At 46.8% G+C, this 12,237-nt stretch overlaps 1 pseudogene; it reads right to left on the reverse strand.

Moving 5' to 3' along the window:
• Positions 1-2,897: 2,897 nt before the first annotated feature.
• LOC116094434 lies at positions 2,898-3,277 on the reverse strand (annotated as a pseudogene).
• Positions 3,278-12,237: the final 8,960 nt, after the last annotated feature.

Consider the following 12,237-nt stretch of genomic DNA (forward strand, 5'->3'; position numbering starts at 1 on the left):
CATCTGATTTGCTAAGCAAGGTCAGTAAATGGGTCACTAGCTTCAGTACTCTGAGGCACAAGGAAAGAAGCAGGAGCCAGGTGGATGCTGACCCCATGCAGATAGCAGGAGCTGGGAGCCTTGAGGGAGCTAGGATAAGCATGCCCTGCTGTTCCAATGGGCTTTTCTTTGGAGACAAGGTCTTAAGTAGCTCAGGCTGGTTTTGGATTTAGGATCCTCCTGCCTCCACTTCCTAGGATTAAGATTCCAGGATCACAGGTATAAGACATCACATCCCTGGATTATTTTTTATTTGTTTTTTGTTTTGTTTTGTTTTGTTTTGTTTTGAGACAGTCTCACTAGGAAGTCCAAGGTGGCTTCAAACTGAAGGCAATCCTCCCGCCTCAGTCTCGCTAGTGCTGGAATTAAAGATATGTGGTAACACCCCAGATACACACAGTTCTTAAGCAGTGTAGGCGAAGGAAGAACTTTCTTTCGTTCAACAAACACATATTGAGTACTTACTGTGTGCTAGCCACTGTGTTAGACCTTGGGGATATAACAGGCCAAGGTCTAGCTGGAGCCCTGGGCAGGGTCTATCAGGGGAAGTGAGCAGACAAATCATAGTCCAAAGTGCTAGGATGGAGAAGCACTATCCATCATGATAGAGGGATTCTAGTCAGTGGAAGCAATAGCTGTGGGGAGACCTGGAGGGCGTTCCTTCTCACCCCAGGCCTCTCCTGTGAGATCAGCAAAAAGGCTATGCCAGAGAATTCATCTCTTCCTGTGTTCTAGCTGGATGGACCCCAGACCAAAATCTTGCCCAAACCAACAGCCACTGTACCACTGTCCAAACAGAATACTATCACATGTGCATATTACATATCAAAACAAGGCAGGACAAAAATTGAACGGCTATTTCTCTCTAGCGGTTTTCCATGTTAGCCTCTGTTAAGTTTGTCATGGGGCTTTAGAGCCTTAGCCAGTGAAAGTACTTGCCGTAGGAGGAAGCCTGATGTGGGAGGTGGACATCTTTAATGCCAGCAGTCTATAGCATATGAGGGATGGAGACAGGAAAAGCATCCAAAAACTCACAGACCAGAGATCATGGACTTCGCAGAAACAGTAAGAAACAACCAACCTTGGCAAAGTGGAAGGAGACTCCAGACCCCAAAGTTGTCTCTGGCCTCTTCATGAGTGCTCACCCTCACATAGAAATACAGTTTTTTGAAAAAGTTTGCCTCAGTCAGATTACTCACTGTGTTATGCTTAACGGGAGAAAATGACCTTTTTCATTCATTTCTTCATTTAATACTTTTTCATACCTTGTTTATTTCTTTTTTCTTTTTCTTTTTCTTTTTCTTTTCTTTTCTTTCTTTCTTTCTTTCTTTTTTTTTAGACATTGTTTCTCTGTGTAGCCCTGGCTGTCCTGGAACTCACTCTGTAGACCAGGCTGGCCTCAAACTCAGAAATCCACCTGTCTCTGCCTCCCAAGTGCTGGGAGGTATGCACCAACTGCCTGGCTTAACCAATGTTCTTAATCCCTGAGCTATCTCACCAACCCAGCCTTGAATTCTTAATCCTCCTACTCAATGCCAGGATGAGCAGAGGCCTCAAACTGCACAAGTGGTTTTACTGAACATTTCTCTGGTAAAGGGGACAATCAAGTAGAAATGTTCCTTATATGTGGTCCTATATGTTTCCTTATATATGAACAAGAAAATTGTAAAGCTTGTTAGTCTCTGCTCAAGGCCCACCAAGGGGTGTGGAGGCAGGAAGATGTGCAATGTAGGAGGTGAGGTGTGGTCAGAGTTGTTGGTTCTGAGCAGATGGTACACATCCAGTGCCACAGTGCCTACTCAGGGACTTTCTTCTGGCAGCCTGGCCCACACGGAGGTCCAAGATGCGACGGCCTATGAGATCTGTGTCTCCATTCCAGTTGTCTGAGACAGCCTGACAATTGGCTAGGGAAGTGGATCCCAGCAGGGGCACATCACTGCTCTTGAGGTAGGCATGCAAACTCCATTCCACCCGGGTGAGCGAGGCAGCCTTGGGATGTGTGTACAGATCCACCAGAGGCTCTGAGGTCCATCTTACTAGGTTCTGCCGCCTGGAGGCAGCCACCTCACCATCCTAGGCCTGCAGTTGCTGCAGTTACACCCCACCCAAGGCCAGAGAGCATCCACCCCAACCCCCAAAGGAGGAGAAAGTATACCTCCTGTTCTCAGCGGGACTGTCTCTCTTTCTCTCTCTCTCTCTCTCTCTCTCTCTCTCTTCTCTCTCTCTCCCTTTTTCTAATGATTTTTTAAAAGATTTATTTATTTATTTTATGTATATGAGTACACTGTAGCTGTACTGGTGGTTGTGAGCCATCATGTGGTTGCTGGGAATTTGAATTCAGGACCTCTGCTCGCTCCAGTCAGCCCCTTCTTGTTCTGGCCCTGCTTGCTCCAGCCTAAAGATTTATTTATTATTATATCTAAGTACACTGTAACTGTCTTCAGAAACACCAGAAAAGGGAATCAGATCCCATTACAGATGGCTGTGAGCCACTATGTGGTTGCTGGGATTTGAACTCAGGACCTTCCGAAGAGCAGTCAGTGCTCTTCACCGCTGAGCCATCTCTCCAGCCCGATTTATTTATTTATTTTTTATTTCCATTGGTGTTTTGCCTTTGTGTGTGTGTGTGTGTGTGTGTGTGTGTGTATGTGTGTGTGTGTGTGTGAGAAAGAGAGAGAGAAAGAGAGAGAGAGAGAGAAAGAGATCGATTCCCTATGACTGGAGTTACAGATAGTTGTGAGCTGCCATGTGGGTGCTATGAATTGAACCTAGATCCTCTGGAAGAGCAGCCAGTGCTCTTAACCACTGAGCCATCTCTCTAGCCCCATAGACTATACACTCTTTTTTTTTGGTCAGTCTTACATTTTATTATCTGTCATCTCAGGCCTTGACTGCAGACATGTGCAGTGGGTACAGCGTTCCTTCCACTGCTGCTTCTTGGTCTTCAGCTTCTCTTCATGCGGAGCATGGCTCTAGTCTTCTTGGGTCACAGGTCCAGAAGCTTGTATTTCTTGGCCTTGTAGAATTTCCTGAGGTTTTCTTTTTGAGTCTGGTTAATGACAGTGAGGACTCGGGGGATGGATTTTCGTATGACTCGTATCTTGGAGAGCTTGGACGTGGCACCGCGTGTCACTTTGGCAACTGGAAGCTGGGACAATTCCACCTTCAGATCATACAGTTGTTTTAACAGCTCCTCCTCCTTCTTGCCACGCAGGTCCTGGACCTTAATCTTGGCCATTGCTGCGTTGTTCACGGCTCAACTATACACTCTTTTTTTTTTTTAAAGATTTATTTTTATTTATTTTATGTGTATGAGTACACTGTAGCTGTACAGATGGCTGTGAGCTATCATGTGTGTGGCTGCTGGGAATTGAACTCAGGACCTCTGCTGGTCGGCTCACTCCAGCCTGCTAGCTCCACCCAGCTCGCTCCAGCGTAATACACTGTAGCTGTCTTCAGACACTCCAGAAGAGGGCATCAGATCCCATTACGGGTGGTTGTGAGCCACAATGTGGTTCAGAAGAGCAGTCAGTGCTCTTACCCACTGAGCCATCTCGCCAGCCCCAACTATACACTCTTAATGACTATTTCATTACCTTCTTTTTCCATTTGTTTGTTTGTTTCAGTTTGAGACAATCTCATTCAGTACTTCAGGCTGGTCATTTCTGATGTGTTAGAAAAGCGCCTCGCACCCTAAACACAGTACACTAGACCCAAAACAGTTCCAAATGTAAGAGGTTTATTGGGAGAGAGAGAGAGACGAGGTGGCTGCAGAAAGAGAAGGAGGGAGAAAGAGAGGGAGGGGTGTTCCTCTTATGATATATGGATGGTGACATGGTCACAGGTAAAGGTGGGAGGTGACCCCATTGGATTCTGTGAATATGGTGGCCGTTGCCTTGGCAACAGGTCTGTGAGGCCCGCCTATGTGAGGTCAAGGGTTTCAGAGGTCCTGATGCCAACAGTTTCCTTACCTGTATATTCAGGTCCAGAGAATTGGATGCTCTCTTTTGGCTGGCATACAGTGTACACACACACACACACACACACACACACACACACACACGCACATGCATACGCATATGCATACAAATAAAACTTTAAGGGCCAAGTATTATTTCAAGACAGTAGTCTACAAAGGGAGTTCCAGGACATCCAGGACTACACAGAAAGACCCTGTCTCAAAACAAACATACAAACAAAACAACAAAAACCCCTGTCCCCACCTCCTGGGTGCTGGGATTATAGTCCTGTCCCATTTCACTTTTTTTCCCTCAAAGTTACATACAACATTATCTTTCTCACTGTCAATAACAGGAGAAAAAAACCCTGCCACTGTGCAGTGGGGCACACCTGTAATCCCAAGCAATACTCTGGGTCAAGGCAGCCAGATTAAACATTAGAGCCAGGGCGGGCTACACAGTGAGAAAGACAGTGTGGGCTACACAGTGAGAATGACACTGTCTCAAAACAAAACAACAAACCCTGACTTTTCACTAATGTAAACTTTAATCATTAAAAAATAATTATGCTGGACATGGTAACCACATCTTTAGTTCTGGCACTCTGGAGGCAGAGGCAGGAGCATATTCTGTGAGTTCAAGGTAGCCTGGTATTCACAATGGTTTCCAGGACAGGAAGAACTCACATAGTGAGACCCTGTCTTGAGAAACAAAAATTAATTGGGGTTGGGGATGTAGTGCAGTTGGGAGAATATTTGCCCAGAATGCTTGAAGCCCTGGGTTGGATCTGCAGCACTGAGTAAAGTAGGTATGCTGGCTCACAGCTGCAGTCCCAGCGCTTGGGAAGTAGAACCCAGTCCATCAGGAGTCCAAGGTCATTTTCAGCCACATAATGAGGTCAAGGTCAGTGTGAGCTAGAAGACTTCCTATCTCAGTAAAAATAATCATACCATTTTAAAATTCATCACTATTTGAAACTGGTGCTCTGAGTTTTTGCAAGACTGGCTCCCACCAAGTAGTTTGCAAATGTCAGATGATGGAAAATTCCAGAAGAGCCTGTCTTCAGAAGGGAAAAGACAGGCTGGGCCAAGAAAGAGACAGACCAGCTCCTTGGAACTTGCTGGAGAACCTTCCAGAATCCTGAATCTTTCCACCTAATTCTCTTCCAAGCTCTGGATCCAGTTAACTACACATCGGAGACAGCAATGGGCAAGGACGTAGACTGGGTTGTAGACGGTTGGAGAATATAATGGAACTGGTGTGGTCAAGTCTAGATGGGAGGCCTAGATTGGGAAGGGCACTACTCACTAAGAGCTTGAAGAAAGGTGGCAGGGTCAGACCTGGGCCCTGCTGCAGGAAGAGCCTCCTGGGACAGGCCTGCTGCTGGATCTGTCAGTAAGAGAGCCTTGAACAGGGAGGTGTCATAGTCACTGCCCTATTGCTGTGTGAAGAGACACCATGACCGAGGCAACTCTTGTAAAAGAAAGCATTTAGCCTTTAATCCCAGCACTTGGGAGGCAGAGGCAGGCGGATTTCTGAGTTCGAGGCCAGCCTGGTCTACACAGTGAGTTCCAGGACAGCCAGGGCTACTCAGAGAAACCCTGTATCAAAAAACCAAAAAAAAAAAAAAAAAAAGCATTTAATTGGGAGCTTGCTTACAGTTTCAAAGGGTGAGTCCATTATCATCATGTCAGACAGCAAGGTGGCACAGAGGCAGATATGGTATTGGAGAAGTAGCTGAGAGCTACATCCTGATCCACAGGCAACAGGGAGAGAAACCTCAGAGCCCACTCCCAGTCATGCAGCTCCTCCAAGAGCACAGGCATGCCGTGCCCAAGAGCACAGGCATGCCGTGCCCTCCTCCAAAGACTAAGACCTTTTCATCTTTCCCCACAGTCCACCAACTGAGAGGCAAGCATTCAAATGTATGAGTCTACCGGGGCCATCTTCATTCGAACTGCCACGAGAGCGGAGTCTAGAACTCCTACCCAACACCAGGACGTTGTTGAAATGTCCCACAGACAATGGGCACAGCATAGTTGGTGGCATCTGCTTTCCCAAGTGCACCACTCTGGCCTGGGGGTTCTGATTAGCATCCTAAACCCAGATGTACATGAGAATCGCCTGTGCCAGGGGAAGAACTTGGAAAAATGCCAGGTTTTGACCCCGTCACGTGAGTTTTCACTGTGGAGGTTTGAGAGGAGTCTGGGACGATTCTGACCATTTCAGTGTGCAACCAGAGTTACACAGCATCACTCTACGGCAGCAGCTGTACCTTCACACTCTGGCCCAGACCCAGGAGCTTGGAGAAGAGTTCTTGGGTCCTGTTCCAGTCCCAGTGAATCAAAATCCTGGTGGCTCTGCTAGCATCAAACCTGGAGAAGAACCACATTTCTAGGTGAACCCCATCCTGTCTCTCTTGAAGCCCTGGAATCTGTGGGAAACAAAGGCCCAAACTCTCCCAGTCTCTTAAGCAAGAAACCTGTTTATGACCCGCCCTTCTACAGGACAAACCAGTCAAACCTGCGAGTACACGCTTTATCTCTGTTGCTGCCACACATCATAAAAACACAAAACAGCCGGGTGTGGGAGCGCAAGCACTTGAGGTGGAGGCAGAGGGATTGGTGTGAGTTCAAGGCCTTCGCTCCCTTTTAAAAAAATACCTTTTCACATTTATTTACTCATTTGTGCGTGCATGCGTGCGCATACGTGTACATGTGTCATACACGTACATGTGTGCTCACCAGAGCACAGGCATGCCACGCCCTGCATGTGGAGGAGACACGACACCTTTCAGGAGTGACTGCTCTCTCTCCACCATGAGGGTTCCAGGGACTAAACTCAGATCATCTGGTTTGGCCACAAGTGCTTTGTCTGATGACTCATCTTGCCAGCCCTCCCTTCTTTCTTGGAGACTGGGCATGGATATGTAGTCCAAGTTAGCTTTAAAATCAGTCTTTCTATTTCCCAAGTGTTGAGACTGTAGGTATGCACTATCACTGTAGAGTATCACTCGGGTCTGAGCTCAGGTCTGGGTTTTAAAAACCCACCAATCCCTGAACTCGGGACTTGAAATCCCAGCAATCCCCACCCTGAAAGGCCTCATCCTAGAAAGCCCCGCCCCCAAGAACCCCTATATAAAGCCTGCCTTCCACTCAGTGTTTGCCTCTCACCTGAGCAGGGGCAGCTACCTCCTTGCATTTTCCCCAGTTGATCTCTTGTGTGAGGTTTGTAGTGTGGTGTGACTTTGTGGTATTCCTTGGCTCCTGACTGCCAGAATACCTTTCCCCACAGAGCTGCAACACTTACAACCATGCCTCACTTCTTGATTTTTTATTCTTTCATGGAGAACTGGATTTGTGTTGATTTGTATATGCTCGGCCCAGGGAGTGGCACTATTGTTGGAGTAGGCCTGTCACTGTGAGAGTGAGCTTAAGACTCTCACCCTGCTAGGTGGTGGTGGCACACGCCTCTAATCCCAGCACTTGGGAGGCAGAGGCAGGCGGATTTCTGAGTTTGAGGCCAGCCTGGTCTATAGAGTGAGTTCCAGGACAGCCAGGGCTACACAGAGAAACAATGTCTCGAAAAACCAAAAAAAAAAAAAAAAAAAAAAGACTCTCACCCTAGCTACCTGGAAGCCAGTATTCTGCTAACAGCTTTCAGATGAAGATGTAGAACTCTCAGCTCCTCCTGCACTGTGCCTGCCTGGATGCTACTATGTTCCCACCTTGATGTGAGTGGACTGGACTGAACCTTTGAATCTGTAAGCCAGCCCCAATGAAATGTTGGCCTTTATAAGACTTGCCTTGGTCATGGTGTCTGTTCATAGCAGTAAAACCTGACTAAGACAGGGTTTCAACACAGAGAGAGAAGGACTTGCCCTTGAAGAGAATCAACTTAACATCTTAGCTACTGTACTACTGCTGTGAACAGACACCATGACCACAGCAACTCTTATAAAGGACAGCATTTAATCAGGGCTGGTTTATAGTTCCACAGGATTAGTCCATTACCATCATGGCAGGAAGCATGATGGCATGCAGATAGATATGGTGAGGGAGAAGTAGCTGAGCGTTCTACAGTCAGATCCACAGGCAGCAAGAAGAGAGAAAGACTTGAGTTTGGTTTGAGCATTTGAAACCCCAAAGCCCACTCCTAGTGACACACTTCCTCCAACAAAGCCACACCTCCTCAACAAGGCTAAACATCCTAATCCCTGTCAAGCAGCACAATTCCTTAATGACCAAGCATTCTAATATATGAGCCTATGGAAGCCATTCCTATTCAAAGCTCCACATCAGCTTACCCAAGGAAGGAAATGGTAGTGGAGTGGGCTGAGTTTGCCCAGTCAATGCCTATGCCAGCCATATTCGGATGGAAAAACTCAACCCCTGTGTCAGAAATCCCAGCCAAACATGATGGCGCCTGCTGGTCATCCCAGAACTCTGGGTGCTAATGCAGAAGGATTGTGGGTGCAAGGTTATCCTGTGTGACATCCTGTCTCTTAAACCTAAGAGCTGGGGATGTAGCCTAAGGCTACAACACTTGGCCTAACTTGGCCTAGCACAAGTCCCTAGCACTAAAACAAAGAAAGAACCAACCAGCCAAACCAACAAAACAAAACGGATTGTAGATTCAGCCAACAGCCAGGACTTTGGGGTGGGGGCTGAGGGGTGGGGCAGGAGCTTAGAACGTGGCTCTGGCTGTGAGGCCCTCAGCATGTCCAGCCATCATTTCCAAGAGACACAGAGAGCAGGAGATAGGCTCCTCTCAGACATCCGCCTGTCTCTCCCTCCCAAGCACTGGGATTATTACAGGCACACGCCACCACTGCCTGACGGCTTCTTTCTTTTTTTTTTCTTTTCTTTTCTTTTTTTTTTTTTTTTAGTAAGAGGGTTTTGTTTTGTTTTGTTTAGATTTATTTATTTTATGTATATGAGTACAATGCAGGTGTTAGACACAGCAGAAGAGGGCATCAGATCCCAGTTCAGATGGTTGTGAGCCACCATGTGGTTGCTGGGAATTAAACTCAGGACCTCTGGAAGAGCAGTCAGTGCCTTTAACCTCTGAGCCATCTCTCCAGCCCTCTTTTTTTTTTCCAACCTCAGAGCAATGAAAATCTACTAGAATTAGAAAAGAGGGGGCTGGTGAGATGGCTCAGCGGGTAAGAGTACCGACTGCTCTTCAGAAGGTCATGAGTTCAAATCCCAGCAACCACATGGTGGCTCACAACCACCCGTAATGAGTTCTGACACCCTCTTCTGGTGCGTCTGAAGACAGCTACAGTGTACTTACATATAATAAATAAGTAAATCTTTAAAAAAAAAAAAAATTAGAAAAGAGGCTGGACCTGGAGAGGCAGAGAGGAGAAACCTGCTGTCTCTACCGTCCAAGTAGGAATGAAGAGAAAGAGGAGAGGGAAGTTCACAGGCCCAGAAGCTTAAGACATGGAGGCTCACAGCACTCACTCGGGAAGCCCAGAACATCACATGATTCTTGTAAAAGCCCCTCTGTAAGGCTACAGAATCAGCGAACAGTTGATGAGAGAGGAGAAGATCTTCTGGGGTCCTGCCTGCACCCAGGGCAGGGAACACCTGGTGTGCAGCTTTCGTGGGCAGTCTGGAGCTTTAAGGACCTAAACCTAGGAACCTTCAACAGACTGATGAACACATCTGCCTGGCATGATAATAATGTAAGTCTTGGCTGGGCACGCCTTTAATCCCAGCACTTGGGAGGCAAAAGCAGGCAGATTTCTGAGTTCGAGGCCAGCCTGGTCTACACAGTGAGTTCCAGGACAGCCAGGGCTACACAGAAAAACCCTGTCTCAAAAAAACCAATAATAATAATAACAATAATAATAATAATAACGTAAGTCTTATTCTTTCTTTCATTTCATGTCACCTTGACCCATATCTATCTAACTCTGTCAACCATGCCAAGTGGAGCTTTTGAATGTTCCAGCTGCCCAAGAGTCACCTGTGCTTCTGTGCATAGCCCCACTAAATTAATGGATTCACTGTTCTAGTTAGGTTTCTGTCGCTGTGATAGATACCATGACAAAAGGCAACTTGGGGGCTGGTGAGTTATCTCAGCAGTTAAGACTGCTCTTCCAAAGGTCCTGAGTTCAATTCCCAGCAACCACATGGTGGCTCACAGCCATCTGTAATGGGATCTGATGCCCTCTTCTGGTGTGTCTGAAGACAGCTACAGTGAACTCACATATATAAAATAAATAAATCTTTAAAATAAAAAAGAAGAAGAAGAAGGTAGCTTGGGGAGAAGAGAGTTCATGTCACCTTACTGGGTATATTCTGTCATAATGGGAAGCCAGGGCAGGAGCTCAAGGCAAAAACATGGGGGCAGAAACTGAAGCAGAGGCCATGGAGGAGTGCTGCTTAATGGCTTGCTCCCTATGGCTTGCTCAGTTCCCTTTCTTACACCACTCAGGCTCACCTCTCCAGGGATGGTACTGCCCACAATGGCCTGAGCCCTCCCACATCAATCAGCCATCAAGAGAATGGCAAGTTCCCCTGAGACCGTCATGAGGGTGCCACAAAGGAACTATCCGGTCCTGCAACAGGCATTCATTCTGAGGGTTCCAAGAAAATGACCACACAATCCAAAGTGCTTCAGCAAGACAGAAAGCATCACTTAAGACAGAGGGTGCATAGCCTTGAAGAGGCAGGCAGGCAGGCAAGCACACTCACAAGTGGGTCTCCCATTTTTTATCCCTAACACAAAGGGGTCCCATGCCTCCCTCTGGAAGGGTGGAGCTTGGCTTCACACTCTTTCATGACTGGCTACTTTACAGTGATGTGGTTGGTAGTTGGTAAGCAGACTGTGACCTTGAGCCCGGGCTGAAACCCTGAGCACATGCTGTGGTTTCTGAGGTGCTGACGCTGGAGGAATTCCAATTTCCGCCAAGTGCCTTCTTCACAGTTTTTTTTTAAATGAAGTTTTGTCTCATTTTTAACCCTTCCATAGGAAAAGACAGGATATTTCCCACAATTCCACACTCTTTACATTTTAAACTCTTTCTTCAAATTCAATCACCATTGTCTTATTTTTCTGTTATTTTCTGTGGTATTCTGTAGTAATATGTTATCAAAAGATGTAGGGTTTGGGCACTGAGCACTGCAGGAGCAAATATTGGCATAAGACACCCCAAGACCAAGTTTGCAGCTCAAAGGACATTAGTTTGTCCCAGAGAGATAAAGGGCAAGGGATAAAGAGACAAAGGCAGGAGACAGAAGGTAAGGGAGAAGGGGAAAGGAACAAGGAGTTGGGGGATGGATATTTGTTCCAGGTAAAAGGACTGCCACTGGATAGAGAGGAGACAGACATGGCCCATAGACAATTGGCAATTTATAAAGGTTGAGGAAGACCCTGTTAGGTTGAGGTGTTTAATTTTGATTGGACATATTAATTAGGTAAGCCAAAGGGGGCTTTTGTTGCTGGACTTTAATTGACAGCTGGATCTTGGTCGTCAGCCTAAGGAGGAGGAAGTGGCCAAATAAGGGAGTAGATCTTTAGGAATGTAATCTAACGGTCTTTAGCAAGGTAGAGGGAATTGGGGAGAAGGGCAAGGCCTGCCAGAGCCATGCTTGCCACACTTAGGCTGGCTAGAGTCCCTTCAACTACTATTTCAGTATTATATAACCTCCAACTGCAGCCATGCCCGCACCACCATGACGGAAGCCAGCGCTGAGGTCATTAGCCCTGTTCACTTTCTTTAAGATTAGAAGATGCGGGGCTGGGGGGATGACAAGTGAGCAGGTAAAAGCACTGACTGCTCTTCTTCTAGAGTACTCTGGGTTCAATTCTCAGCACTTACATGAGTACTTACTCACAAAGTCTGGTAACTCCAGTCCCAGGAGATCCAGAGCCCCCTTCTGGCCTCCTTGGGCAACACACACACACTCACACACACTCACACACACACACACACACACACACACACACACACACTCACACACACACACACACACACACACACAGTGCACAAACATACATGGAGAGCATACACCCATACATATTTTTTTAAAATTAGAAAAAGAATGGCTTACTCCTGAACTTTCAACTGACTCATTGGATAAAGCAGTGTGTCCTGCAAGAGCCTTTGCAATTGTTCCATTGGGAACTGCATTGTGGGTAATAAAAATGCACCTCCTCCTCTTTGTGCTGCCTGCATCATTTCAAATGTGATCCTGTCTCCCAAGTCACTCAGCTGCTGGCATCC

The sequence above is a fragment of the Mastomys coucha genome, unplaced genomic scaffold, assembly GCF_008632895.1.
Source record: "Mastomys coucha isolate ucsf_1 unplaced genomic scaffold, UCSF_Mcou_1 pScaffold16, whole genome shotgun sequence".
Classification (NCBI taxonomy): domain Eukaryota; kingdom Metazoa; phylum Chordata; class Mammalia; order Rodentia; family Muridae; genus Mastomys; species Mastomys coucha.